We start from the raw sequence: 13,221 nt of genomic DNA on the forward strand, positions 1-13,221 counted from the left end.
CAAAACAACATTACGCCTTCGCCACAGACCGGGAGGCGAATTAGAAAGGCAAGACTAGCCGTAGCCGACACGAGCCAACCCAGTGTTGTGTCTGAGGGAGTACTGAGCTTCGCGCTCGAATGTAGTCTTTGAAATTCGATTACTCAAAGAAAGAAAGGATTTAAAAAGAAATATTTCGTAACTGAGATGTACTCTTCCTAGGCTTTCATAAAATCATAAGGTAACCCTGGGTTGAAATTCACTGTACAGTTCCTTTAATACTCCGACTGAACTCAATCATAATTGTGGTTTTCTGGCCTAGATTATGATTTTTATTGGACCATATGCCTGTATTCTAAAATGTGTGCTCCTTCATCCAATTTCCGCACACACATGCTTTGCCTGCTTTTCCAAACAAGAACATATGTAGCGTCGTAATGTCACATTTGACATTATGACGTTCTTACTTTCTTTTCTTTTTTCTTTCAGATGAATATAAACGATATCTTAATCAGAGGCCCTCAGATCCACCGAAGGCTACAAGACTGAGTACTTTTGTTCTTGTTGTTTGAACGATTTATATAAAGAGTGAACAGATAACACAGATTGTCACTTGGTGTAGATCATCATTTCTTTACTGTCTCCTGCAAATCTTATAAGAACATTTGGACTGTGTCTTGTGCGAAACAAGCTATAAGAATGTCTATGAGAAACCCTTAAGAGAAACTCTGTGAGATCTCATAGAGATCCTGTGAGAAATTCTATGAGAAAACCTGTAACAATTTGGGCAATAATCCCATAGAATTTCTCTTAGGACTCTGTGAGATGTTTCTTGTGAGAATTCCTGTAGGATTTTTCGATAGAGTTGTGAGATCCACAATTTAAGCAACGAGCGTTTCGCGCTCTAGTTCATTGTTTGAAGGACATTGAGGCGGATACCAAGTTCACTATGCTCAGAGACCTCAGGGAAAATTATTGTAGCTCATCACGTCACCTGATATTTTCGCTTCCTCACCTTTTACTTCCGCACACTCGTGCGACAGTAGCTCCACTACTTCGCTAGCGCTAACTGTGTGTCAACAGTACCATTTAAAGGGATAATTCGCTCTCCAAGCATCGATTCGTTAATTTCGGTTGCAGACGGTAATGTATTTCGAAATTTATTAGGTGCGCGCATTAGTTTCCGGCAGCTCGAGCGGTATGATTTATTGTAGGCGTCTGAAGCAACGAGATTCACGCAAGTGGGCTTTGCCGAGGAGAATGACGTGCGCGCGACGTCTGTCTGAGAACAATGTGACGACAACAGGGCATTCCCGTTTCCCTGGCATCGAGATGCGGCTTGCTATCGCCAGCCCTGAAGCAACTTCACGAAACGTCACGCCAGTCGACCTCATGTAATATGCTCCTCCTCCGGCGCACGGCCGGTCGGTGCCCACAGGAAAATACTGAAAACTGGAAAAGTACATGGATTTCGAACGAAAGGGATTGACGAAGAGTTGGTCATTCTCTACTGCTCACGTCCAGCACGTTTTCCAGATTCGTTAGGGAGCGCACTATCCCTTTAAAAGGACTGTCGCATCCGTTCTAGTCGATCGCGAAACTATATATGTCTATATAAACTATATATGTCATTTCATTTCTCGTCGACCCTGACCACGTTATTAAAAATCGCACGCGAAATAGTGGCGTAGTTGGACTGCTATTCGATGGAATACATGACGAGAGCAAACGCCGGCTGAGACCTGCAGTGATGTAGAACTGTGCCAAAGCGCCGAATATACGTATACCTTTACTCGGGTGTTGAGAGTTGTTGGGTCTTGTGATCAAGACGACGCAGACCATGAACTTTGATAACGACAGCGTGAACTGATACCGATTCGCGGGTGCTCACACGCTTCCAAGCAGGGGGCGCTGGTGGTGCATCGGAAGGGGATATAAGCGGGCGGCTTGACAACGAAGGGGTTCTTTTCTGGATATTGGCAGTGGAGCATCGGGGCCACTTGTTAAGGAGGTATGGAATAAACCTTTCTTTGTTGTTCCAACCTTTTTGCTTGCTGTGTCTTCCTCGGCGACGGAACGGACGGACTGACGCCCAGAAGTTGTGGAAACACGGGTTTCCACAACTGGCACCCAACGTTTGGGGTCACAGTCCGTCCGTTCGACAGCGGGGAAGACTCAGCACGCGTTCATTTGTACGTTGTTTTTCTTTCTCTTCTTTCATTTACGACTCCGCCGGTTTATTTGTGTTCTTTTTCCGGGGTGTCGTTTTTTTTTTCTTCTTTCTGAGCTAGCGTTTTTTGTTTCGAGTGTGTTTCCTTGTTTGCTTGTTTTTGAGTGCTTCGCAGCTTCCACTAAGTGCGCGAGCCCCGGAGCTGATGCAGCATTCGCCATCGCCAGGCCGATACGACCTCCGGAGCGGAAGGAAAGGCCCTGTACAGAAACGGTCCCGTTGAGAGGAGACGTTGGTATCCAACACCTCCGCGCCTTCGGAGCCGAAAGGACCAGCCGAGGACAAAGGGGCACATGCAGTGCCTCCGTTCCAAGGTACGTCAACTACGGTACCGGCAGTGCCGCAGTTGGACTCCGCTATAACGACAGAATTCTTGTCACGCATGACGGAGTTGGTGGCACAACGCCTTGATGCAGGGTCGGTTTCGCCGCCGCAGGCACAAGCGCCCCTGCGACTGAATTTACCGGTCCCTATACCTTCTCAGGGTATACCGATAAAAGTCGGTAGCAGGCTTCTTGGATGACCTTACAGCCTATCAGACTGGTATGGGAATCTCAGATGAAGTCCTGATACAACGCATCCTGCAGGTTGCCTTGATCGGAGACGCCGCTCGCTGGCTTCGGCTGCAGTCGAGGTTTACGTCCGTTCAGGACTTCCAGAAGCGGTTTAAGAGCGAATTTCTTCCCCCGGATTACGAATATCGTATCCTGGAGGCGCTGCATAAGCGTACTCAGCATCCAGATGAGACCTTAGCAGAATTTGTTCGTGCCTTGCAAGAGCTGTATAGCAGAGCTGACCATACTGCTACAGGGGAGCACCGTGTGGCACGGGCTATTCGTCAGTGTCATCCTCGCTACCGGCCCTATCTTCGAGCTCATCGCTTTAATAGTCTTGAAGCGCTGGCGAAAGAGGCTCGCACTATAGAAGGCGACCATTTAGCGGAACTCGAGTATCGGCCCCCGCCGCCGCTTGAATTGGCGTTAGAACCGCGCTGTGCGTGGTCAGCGCGAGCAGCCTCGGTTGGGCGCCTACCTGCAGTGGAACTGGATGAGCACAACCGCAATTATTATGCGGAGCCGTCACGCCGAGCACCTGATCCCTTCCGTTATGAACAGAAGGCGATACCCGAAGAAACGAGCCTTGGCAGACCCATCCTGTCCCATAACCATGGTCAACCCGGCTATTTAGCTGGCGAAACCCCTAAGACGCCGCAAGAGCAGCGGCATGTTCCACGACAGCAACGCAGAATGCCCGCCGGCTGTTGGACGTGCGGCAGCCCTGACCACTTTCGTCGGGACTGCCCGCAGCAAAGACCAAACCCCCGTAATGTGCCAACGGGAAACGGTCGCAGCCGACGCCAGTAAACAATCGCTCGATGACGTATGCAACCCCCCAGGCAGCACAATGTACTGAAAGTCGAGTGCAATAGGGGTGGACGGGTAGGTGGAAGGCCTTGAACACACTTGTGAAACTAAAGAACATTGATAAGACACATACCGTCCACCCCTATTGCACTCGACTTTCAGTACATTGTGCTGCTTGGGCTGCCGAGAGAGCGAACGAACGGTTAGGGTACATTTATGCTGCAGCATCGCTGCTCGCTGCAGCTTCAAGCACATCGCTGCTCGCATAACCGCTAGGGTGCGTTTACCCTGCAGATTGCTCAAGATTCTGCTCGCTTTCGCTATATCAGTCGCCTAGCAGCGTTCACTGTGGAAGGATGGAAACGAGGAAAAGTGGGAAGGAGGAAACCGACTTCATCACAACCAATCGCAGGTCGGATTTCAAGACGCCAGTCATCAATGATACCAGGAAGACAAACATGTTTACATTCCTAGGTGCAGCGAGCAGAGCGGCAAGCAGCGGCGAGGATAAGCGAGCAGCCAGGCTGCAGGGTAAATGCACCAACAGAAAGCTCTGTGTTTGACCTGTCATCGCCAGAAGTCAGGTAGTCCCCGGACATGTTCAAACATGTTTGGCAGCATTGTTGTGGCGATGATCATGGCGTGCATCTTTGGCAAGCAGCGATGCTGCAGCATGAACGCGCCCACAGAGATACATGTGTTTGTTTCGTCATCGCCAAACAGCGATGTGCCATGTGCCAGCAGCGATGCTGCAGCATAAATGTACCCTTACAATCCGTGACCCTGACAATTCAGAAGCTGGCTTTGCAAGCAGCAAGATAATAGGAGACGCGTTAGCTCCTTTTGCTCTTTCCGTCCGAGATAACATCGAGGACAAGGAAACAAACATCGCTTTTCGAATTTTGGGGAGAGGTTACATCGCTCTTATCGACACGGGAGCTACGGTCTCCTTTATCGGCGATTGCGTTTACGAGCACTGCGTATCAGAGAATGTGGAATTGCAATCCACAGATGTCACTCTGCGTCTTGCTTCCAATGACGTGATTCCTACACAAACTGCAGTTGTGCTCTGGCTTCGCTTTGTTGGGAGACGTTGAAAGCTGCGCTTTGTCCACCTTCCTGGCCTGGCAGTGCCCATGATCCTGGGCAGAGACTTCATCATCCGGCGGAAATAGGTGCTGGACCTGACCAATGGAGGATACGTTTACCACGTATCATCAGGATTTTTCCCTTTAACCGTGGCACAGGACAGCAGTTCAGCTGAGCAAGCTGCAGCGACGTCCGTCGAACCGTCACCGCTCCCGACAGTCTTAGGGTTATTCCATGGCCCTGAGGAGGAGCGCCGTCAGCTTGAACAAGTACTGCGGCAGTTTGACGGTGTCTCCACAGAGAAACCCGGTAAGTCTTCTGTGTTACAGCATAGCATAGACACGGGTAACGCTAGGCCCTGGCGTTGTAATCCGAGACCATTGAGTGTGCGTAAACGTGCTTTGTTAGACGCTGCTCTTGATGAACCGTCGACTTAACGCAGTAACTCTAAGGGACTCTTACCCCTTTCCGTCCATCGAGTCTATTATGTATTGTCTGGGCAACGCTACAGTGTTTTCAACGCTTGATTGTAGTAGAGGGTTTTTGCAAATCCAAGTTGCTCCGGAGGATGTCCCGAAAACAGCCTTTACCTGTCATGGGGGTTTGTTTAAGTTTGTACGGATGCCTTTCGGTCTGTCTAACTCTCCCGCCAGCTTCCAACGGCTAATGGATACCGTATTGGGAGATGCGAAATATAACTTCGCAATGGCGTACATGGATGATGTCGTAGTGTTTTCCAGGAACTTTCAGGAACACTTGAAACATCTGTCAATCGTCCTTGCAAGGATGAAGCAGGCGGGACTAACCATCAACCCCCGCAAAGTGCAGCTGGTATCGCCTAGGATCAGCGTTCTCGGCTTCATGGCGGACGGAGGAACCATCAGTCCTAGCGATGACAAGCTAAAGGCGATCATGGAGTATCCGGTTCCCGGCAACGTAAAAGCCTTGCTGCGTTTTTTTTTTTTTTTTTGCATGGTTGGTTTTCACAGACAATTCATTCCTAATTGTGCTGAGTTAGCGCAGCCGCTTAACCAGTTGTTGCGCAACGATACACCCTGGCAGTGGGGAGAAGAGCGGGAACGATCTTTTCGAGCTCTTTCTGACGCAATCGCTAATAAGGCCAGGCTATATTTGCCTGACCTGAACAAACTGTTTGTTGTGCAAACAGATGCTAGCGATTATGGTGTTCGCGCGGTTCTGTTGCGGGAGCATGACGCTATTCTTTGTCCAGTGGCTTTTGCAAGTCGCACGTTGAATCCGGCAGAACGGAATTATTCCATCACGGAAAAGGAATGCTTGGCGTTCATCTTCGCTCTCAGGAAGTTTGATCTCTACCTGGATCGCACCACTTTCACCGTCCAGACTGACCACCAGGCACTTTCTTGGCTGCAGCGGCTCCACAACCCGCCTTGACGTCTTGCCAGGTGGGCCCTGACGCTACAAGGCTACTCCTTCAACGTAGAGTACAGGCGGGGCTCGACGAACGTGGTAGCAGACGCGCTTTCCCGTGCGCCTCTACCGGAGGGGGGAGAGGAAGGCACCGAGGCGCCTTCTCAACTCCTGGCAGCAGCACAAGTGGCACGAGAGGTATCTTCGTCTTGGGGCACGGTCGTGAGCAGAGAGCACCTCCTAGACGCTCAGAGAGCGGACGGCCTTTGTCAGCGGGTGTCTCAATGGTTAGCTGAGCAAGACTCGGCAGGCATTGGAACGACTGACGGACGGCACGACTCCTATGTGCTGGGCGAGGATGGCATCCTGTTCAGATACATACCCCAGGCGGATGACAACGACGGCTCATCCTCATTCAGAGTCGTGGTGCCACGGAAGTTGCGCAAGTCTTTCATACGCTACTTGCATGACTCTGCCTTGGCAGGTCACAGCAGTGACAGGAAAACTTATGAAAAGTTATGTCGGAATGCGACATGGCCAGGAATAAGGCAGGATGTAACTATGTTCGTACTTGTCCCGTATGCCAGAGAGCAAAACCTCGTGGTGGTTTACCACCTGGGCGCTTACAGCCAGTTCAGAGCAATAGGCCCTGGCAGATAGTTGCTTATGATGCGATGGGACCATTTCCCCGTAGTCCCAGAGGTAACCAGTATTTGTTTGTGGCTACTGATCATTTCACGAAATGGGTTGAGCTGTTTCCTCTCAGGACGCTGACTTCCCAGAGAATATGGGAAAGACTACTCGACACCTTTTGCCGGATCGGGTTTCCTGCTCTGCTCGTCACAGATAACGCAATCTACTTTACAAGTAAGATGTTCTCAGATTCTTGCGCTGTCTTAGGCACAACTAGCTGGATTTTTTTGTACCTCTTGTACTTACGGTCACCCGCATGCATGTTATTTGCGCTCACCTGTGTGTACGTGGTGCAACTAAGCAGAAATGAATAACACTTGTCTATGCAGATGAACAGTCCATTTGATTGGCTTTAATTTTGTCCTCTGACAACTAGCACAGATCGCACCGACACTTAGGAATGACCCAGAGTACATAGAAATGGACTTAGGAACGAGGAGAAGCACATGCACGATAAAATTCCATAAACAGATGGTCTGATTTATGACGAACAGAACCTGCTGTTGTATATAACACAGCCGCACACGGCGCTCGAAAAGTCCTCATGAGTGGAATGCTACACAATAATAATGGTACACAATTCACGCGTCTTTCCGACACACTTGTTCAAAATCAAGGCACGTCTTCTCGTTCTCAAGCCACATTTCACGGCGATCCTTCCCGTAGTGGCCGCTTCGTTACATCCTCGACACCTCATCGCCCACACATCGACTTGTGTTGGTTGCATGACATGTCAGCACATCTTGACCATGCCAGATTCAGGTATGAATACTGAAAAATATATCGCTCCATATTTGGGCTGAAGCATACACTGGGTCGTGAACCACTGTAATAAAACACGCGCACTCCCGAAAACATCACGCAACTGACACACAGAAAGTACAAGTCGTACCTTCTCTTCAACACCTATTTGTATCGTGCATTACGCCACGATTACGCCAATTTATGTCCTACTGATTCCAGCCGAGGTCGCAGTAACAGGCCATGCGGGAGGAATATCGATGCACGACGCTGACGCCGGATAGAGCAGGCAAAGTCATTCACCATGATAAGACACGCGCCGTTCTGGCCCGTCGCCAAGGCAGGTTGAAACAACAACCTCACGCAGTGCACGTAGCCGTTTGCCTTCCCTCTCGCTCTAGCACCTCCCATCTCGATGTATCCCCTCTCCCGGAGCGGAAGCCCACTGGGGGCAGCACAATGCAGCCTATGCTAGCAGACGACAAATGTCCACACATTTGTCCCGTTCATCTTGAATAATACGAATGTTAACGTTGCAACTTAGCTTGTACTGTCATCAGGGGACACAGATGCACGTCCTGACATATTTTTCAGGCGTTTATTTCGTCGCTGAAAGGTCTGAGGAAGTAATTTCTGCTGCTCCCATAGGACTCCATGTATTCGCATTCACAGAAACAAAAAATCGTCTCAATTCGCCTATTTGCTGTATTCAGATAAAAAATATGTCAGGACGTGCAGAATTTGCCCATGTATTACCAGCTCGGCTTACTGCTCCATTACTGCAGTAGTTTTCGAGATGAACTTCCCAAAGCAATGCCCATAGAGAATACCGTAGGTTGATTCCGCCTTAATCAACCATGAGTATTGGAGTGGCCGGCCCCATGTAGAGTTAGGCCAACATCTCAGTATTTTTCTTTTTTACCAACCAAACATGAGGAACGTGATCCAGACACGGAAGAAGACAATACTGTCGCAGAGTGGGGATTGCATTTCACGCTCTGTTCCAACAGTCCCAAGTATATAATCCGTGTGCATTCATGAAAATCTTCCTCTGTGTGGGCAGAAAATTGCTACGTTAGCTAAGTTATATGGTCCCAAATGGACTAGTTATGGACATCAAATTCACGAAGAGCACCTCTTCTGTAAATTAACTCTCAACAAAAGAGGCTTAAACGAAAACGCACGAAACAAATTTAACTGCTTTATTATAAGTACTTATATTTAACTATTATATTATCTATTCTCTATATTATTAACTATTAACTCTATATTAACTATTTTTATTTTAACTACTGTGCAGTAGTTTAACAGTAGTTTAACTGCATGTAGCTAACGACTGCCCATGGTTCCAAGATGCCACGTCTCGGCAACGTACGACAGGCTAAAAGCCATTTGGGCAATTTTCTCGTATGGGATGTCGTCAGGCAGTCCTCGGTGTCGTCTATTCCAACGCCGAGAAAGGGGTCGGGGTCACATTGACGATCGTCAATGAAGGCTACAGTTGCTGGTCGTACGGTATATATACGCGTGTATATATCTCAGCTTGTAGCTATGATCCGACTGGTATATAGTGCCTTACCATGTATATTACGATGTTGTCAGTTCAATAAAAAAAATATAGATAGCAATGGTGTATTACAGCTAAACGGTAGCTTGAACGTCAACACCGCTCAAAAAGGCGTTTCCCTGAACGAATCTTCGTGGCGGTTGTGGTGGCATGGATGACCAAGGTGGGGATGTAAAGACCGCACGCGTTGCAACTGTAAATTGCTGTAATTACGGACAACTGCGAGGATTGTGTGTGAGTACGGATACTGACGGTGACAGTTTATATGATTACGTGTTGAGCTAGATTAGAGATATCATATTGGTACGCTGGTAGTTTCTTCTTGGCAGTCGTTGTCCCGCAAGGTAATACCCCAGATAATTATCACAAGGTTTGTTCTTGCAGTCGTCAACATCTTCACACATTAACACCGTGACTAATATATAAACTTTTTTACATTGCTTAATAATGTTTAAATTATAGCTTTTATTTGGCGCTACACGTGTGTCTTTGCAGCCTGGATAGCTATAGGATGATTTGCACCCGTTGAGCATAAAATGACTATACAAGCGAGCTTATGTAAACTTGATATGGCCAACATGTCCCTGAGTTTGGGTTGACGACAAAGACATGTTTTACCATTGTTTTGTACCTTTAATAAGGTTTAATTTAATTTAGGACAATTTACATGTTTTAACTACGCGACCCAAATACGCGAATAATATAGACTTGTCAAGTTGGAGTTTGTCGCGCTGCAAACGTGTACTATACTAGTATAATACTATTGTTTTCTACTATAATAGTGCGTGCACTATTATCGTGAAGCAACTAACTCGTTATACTTTTCTGTTTGTAACGACGAAAGCATTTCCTTACTCCTGAGCGCTGTAGCGCCGTATTGTTTAGAACACTCCTGTGGTTCAAAACGCATGCCTGAAACAATGGTCCAGTTTTCTGCAACAACAATGCCTCCAGCAATGTGCTTGGATCATACCACGGAGTAGTGATGGGCGATACTATCGAAACATTCGATACTATTGATAGTTTTTTTACTATCGATTGCCCAACTATCCAGTGAACCGGAATTTCGATAGCGACGATAGTTTTTATTACTACTGACAGTATCGTGACATATAGGTAGTGCACTCCGCCGAGCTCCACGTCACTTAAAGCCAGTCCAGCACAACCTCAGAATTCGCGTTTCGCTCCTGCCTGCAAACGATCAATATATATGTTATTCACTCTGAATTTAAAATTTTAGCTTGTTTCTTTTGAAAACGAAACTTTCTGCGAAATTTTCGTTCCGCTTCTGCAAAGTACCAATAGTTTGCTCACTCCCAATTGAAAATTTTAGCGTGTTTCTTTTGAAAACGAAGCCTTCTGAATTCGCGTTTCGCTCCTCCAAAGAAACAAGACAGTCTTCACTCCGAATTTAAAAATTTGAACAGGTTTCTGAACGAAACTTTTTAAATTCACGTTTCGCTCCATCAAACCATCAGCAGTTCGCTCAGTGCGAATTTAAAATTTTGGCATGTTTCTTTTGAGATCGAATCCTTCTGAGTTCGCTTTTGCTCCTGCAAACTATCAATGGTTTGCTCACTCTAAATTTTAAATTTGAGCAGTTTTTTTTTAAACGTAAACTTTCTGAATTCGCGTTTTACTCCTGCAATGTCTGAATAGTTTGTTGATTACGAATTAAAAAAATTACTCGTGTTTCTATTAAAAACGAAACAGTCTGAGTTCGCGTTTCTCAAACTATCGTTATAGTCATTCGCAAATTAAAAGTTGAAAACATTTTCATCGGAAACAAAACTTTCTGAATTCTCAATTTTCGCATGCAGTTCGATCATCGCGTTTCGCTCGTGATTGATAGTTACCTCTCGGGAAACAAATAAAAATAAATATCATGATGAGAAATAAAATATGGAGTTCATGAAATATGAAATATCGGAGTATACGTCTACAGTGCTATAAAGTTGGCATTTCTGAGGAGGAATTAGTGGCCCCTAATTGTCACAAACACGTATTACTGCGACAGTAACATAAACTACTTATGGTTTGACAGCGTATGCGGCTGCTCTGAATATTATTAACGACACGTGAAGCGCACAACAATCAACGAAATACCTTTTTCTGCTTTGTTGGTTTAGGCAGAACAGAAGTTCCTCTGTTTCATGTAATTGTTTTTGTTTTTTCATGCTAACATTGCGAAACTATTTCAAAAATATCTACTGTGCAACAAAAATAGAGGTATTTGAGAGGTAAAAGAATGAAGGTATTGTACGCCCGCGGCGTCTACTAGTGGGGAATTTGCGCCCCCCCCCCCCCCCACCGTATTCTTGCTCCCCGAAAGTTGTCTTTTTTTGCGCCCCTTTAAGCGGGAGCACGGGGGGGAGTTGCCCCACACCTGCCACTCCGTAGACGCCGTCCCCGTTTGGATGACTATATCCCCTCACACGAATCACACAAGATTTTCCATGCCTTTTGACCTTCAGGACGTATGTGGCGCCCCCTATAGATGCAGATAAGTACTAGGTGATGGGCGCGGTTGTTCTCTTTGTGAAAGAGATGGCGCCCTATACCCGTGTCCCTGATTTTCTTCTGCGGCCGCATTTTTACAAGACGTCCGCTATATTTTCTAATGCTCCAGAAATGGAACAATGGCAGAACGAAAAAAAAAAAAGACAAGAAGCATTTTTTTTTCATTCGGTGGAATTCCAATTCAATAACTCAGGAAAAAGCTCCGCTAATTATTCATGTTACTCTCTCGGCGCCGCAATTTCACTCCTCAAAGCTAATCCTCGCAGGAACTTAAGTCATGCTATCACGTGTGCATTTGGTTCGTGGATAAGTGCCATATTCGGACCTCTGCAGCTGCGGAGCAGTTAAGGCAATGTAGCAAAAATATGTGCCTATTTGTGGATTGGTTTGTAGTTCCATTAGTGAAACATAGAGGTGGTATTTGACGAGTACAAGAAAAATGCACACGCTCACCCTGGACATGGTGACTGTCTAAACACGAGCGACGAATGAAAGCAGTGAGTGATACCCAACGCCCTCACAGTAACCCAGGAGGAAACAGAAATGATATGAGTATAGATACCTCGAGTATTGAAACAGCGACCAAGGACTGAACGACAAATACTAACCAACGACATTTCTGATACCTCACTGAGCTCGGCACAGGGAGCCGCGAGGATACAGTATTTGTAAAATATCTGAGCGTCTCGTGTACGCAGTGATTTCCAAAATCACAAAAAGGAGTACGCCCCGCGATCTTCACAAATCCGGGGCGAACAACAGTACCATTCTGTGCAATCAATCGCTTTCACCGCGTTCTATGCGTAGTAAAAAGGACCAGCTGTACTTCTTTACCATTCTCCAGCCTGCTGTTGAGTTCTACGCAGGACGATTTCACCTTTTCAAATGCAGTCCTCCACAAGAACGAAAGGTACAGGGGTACAGCGGTACAACGGTACAACAACGGTTGCTTCGTGTCCCAGCTGGTATCTCTCAACCCTCAAGGAGATTATGAAGTATGGGTACTGGTAAGTTTACAGAGCCATGTATTCAGACGAAGACAGGCGCAATTCTCCCCCAGAAAACCGGTTCAAACGCGTTCTGTTTTCAGGAGTCTTGAACGGTGATCCTTTGACAACCTGTGTATTGCGTGAAACACAAAATAAGCAAATTTCGTCTATCACTCATAGGGCACTTAACAGCGAAAAGTGGCAATTTCGGTTCGGACGTATAGGTTTCGCGCATGACGCGGTTTCCAATTTTCTACACCGTTGAACACACTTCAGGTGGCAAGAATATTAAGTTTCCAAAAACGGAGGGACAGGATGTTGTGCACGGTGAATCGAACTATGTGTTTCTTGTGGGTGCTACATTTCTACTCAACCAGCAGCGTGGTGTTGGCGCGTTAACTTATGTTACAATCGCATCGTATCGTCTTTACAAAGGCAAAGACAAGGTAGCGTTTAGGCTACGCTTCCGTCCTGTTTTATTTTCTCTTTCACCAAATCAAACCATCCATCCTAGGCTAGATCACAGTTGTATGAGAAAAAGTGAGCAGGTTTTCTTTTTGCGCTTCTTGAAATGTAGTAGACAGGGAAGGATAACGGACGTATTTTGGTTACCGTTTCCATTTTCGTTACTGCTGTATTTTCGTTTCCGTTATCCGTTTC

The sequence above is a fragment of the Ornithodoros turicata genome, chromosome 5, assembly GCF_037126465.1.
Source record: "Ornithodoros turicata isolate Travis chromosome 5, ASM3712646v1, whole genome shotgun sequence".
NCBI classification, from domain to species: domain Eukaryota; kingdom Metazoa; phylum Arthropoda; class Arachnida; order Ixodida; family Argasidae; genus Ornithodoros; species Ornithodoros turicata.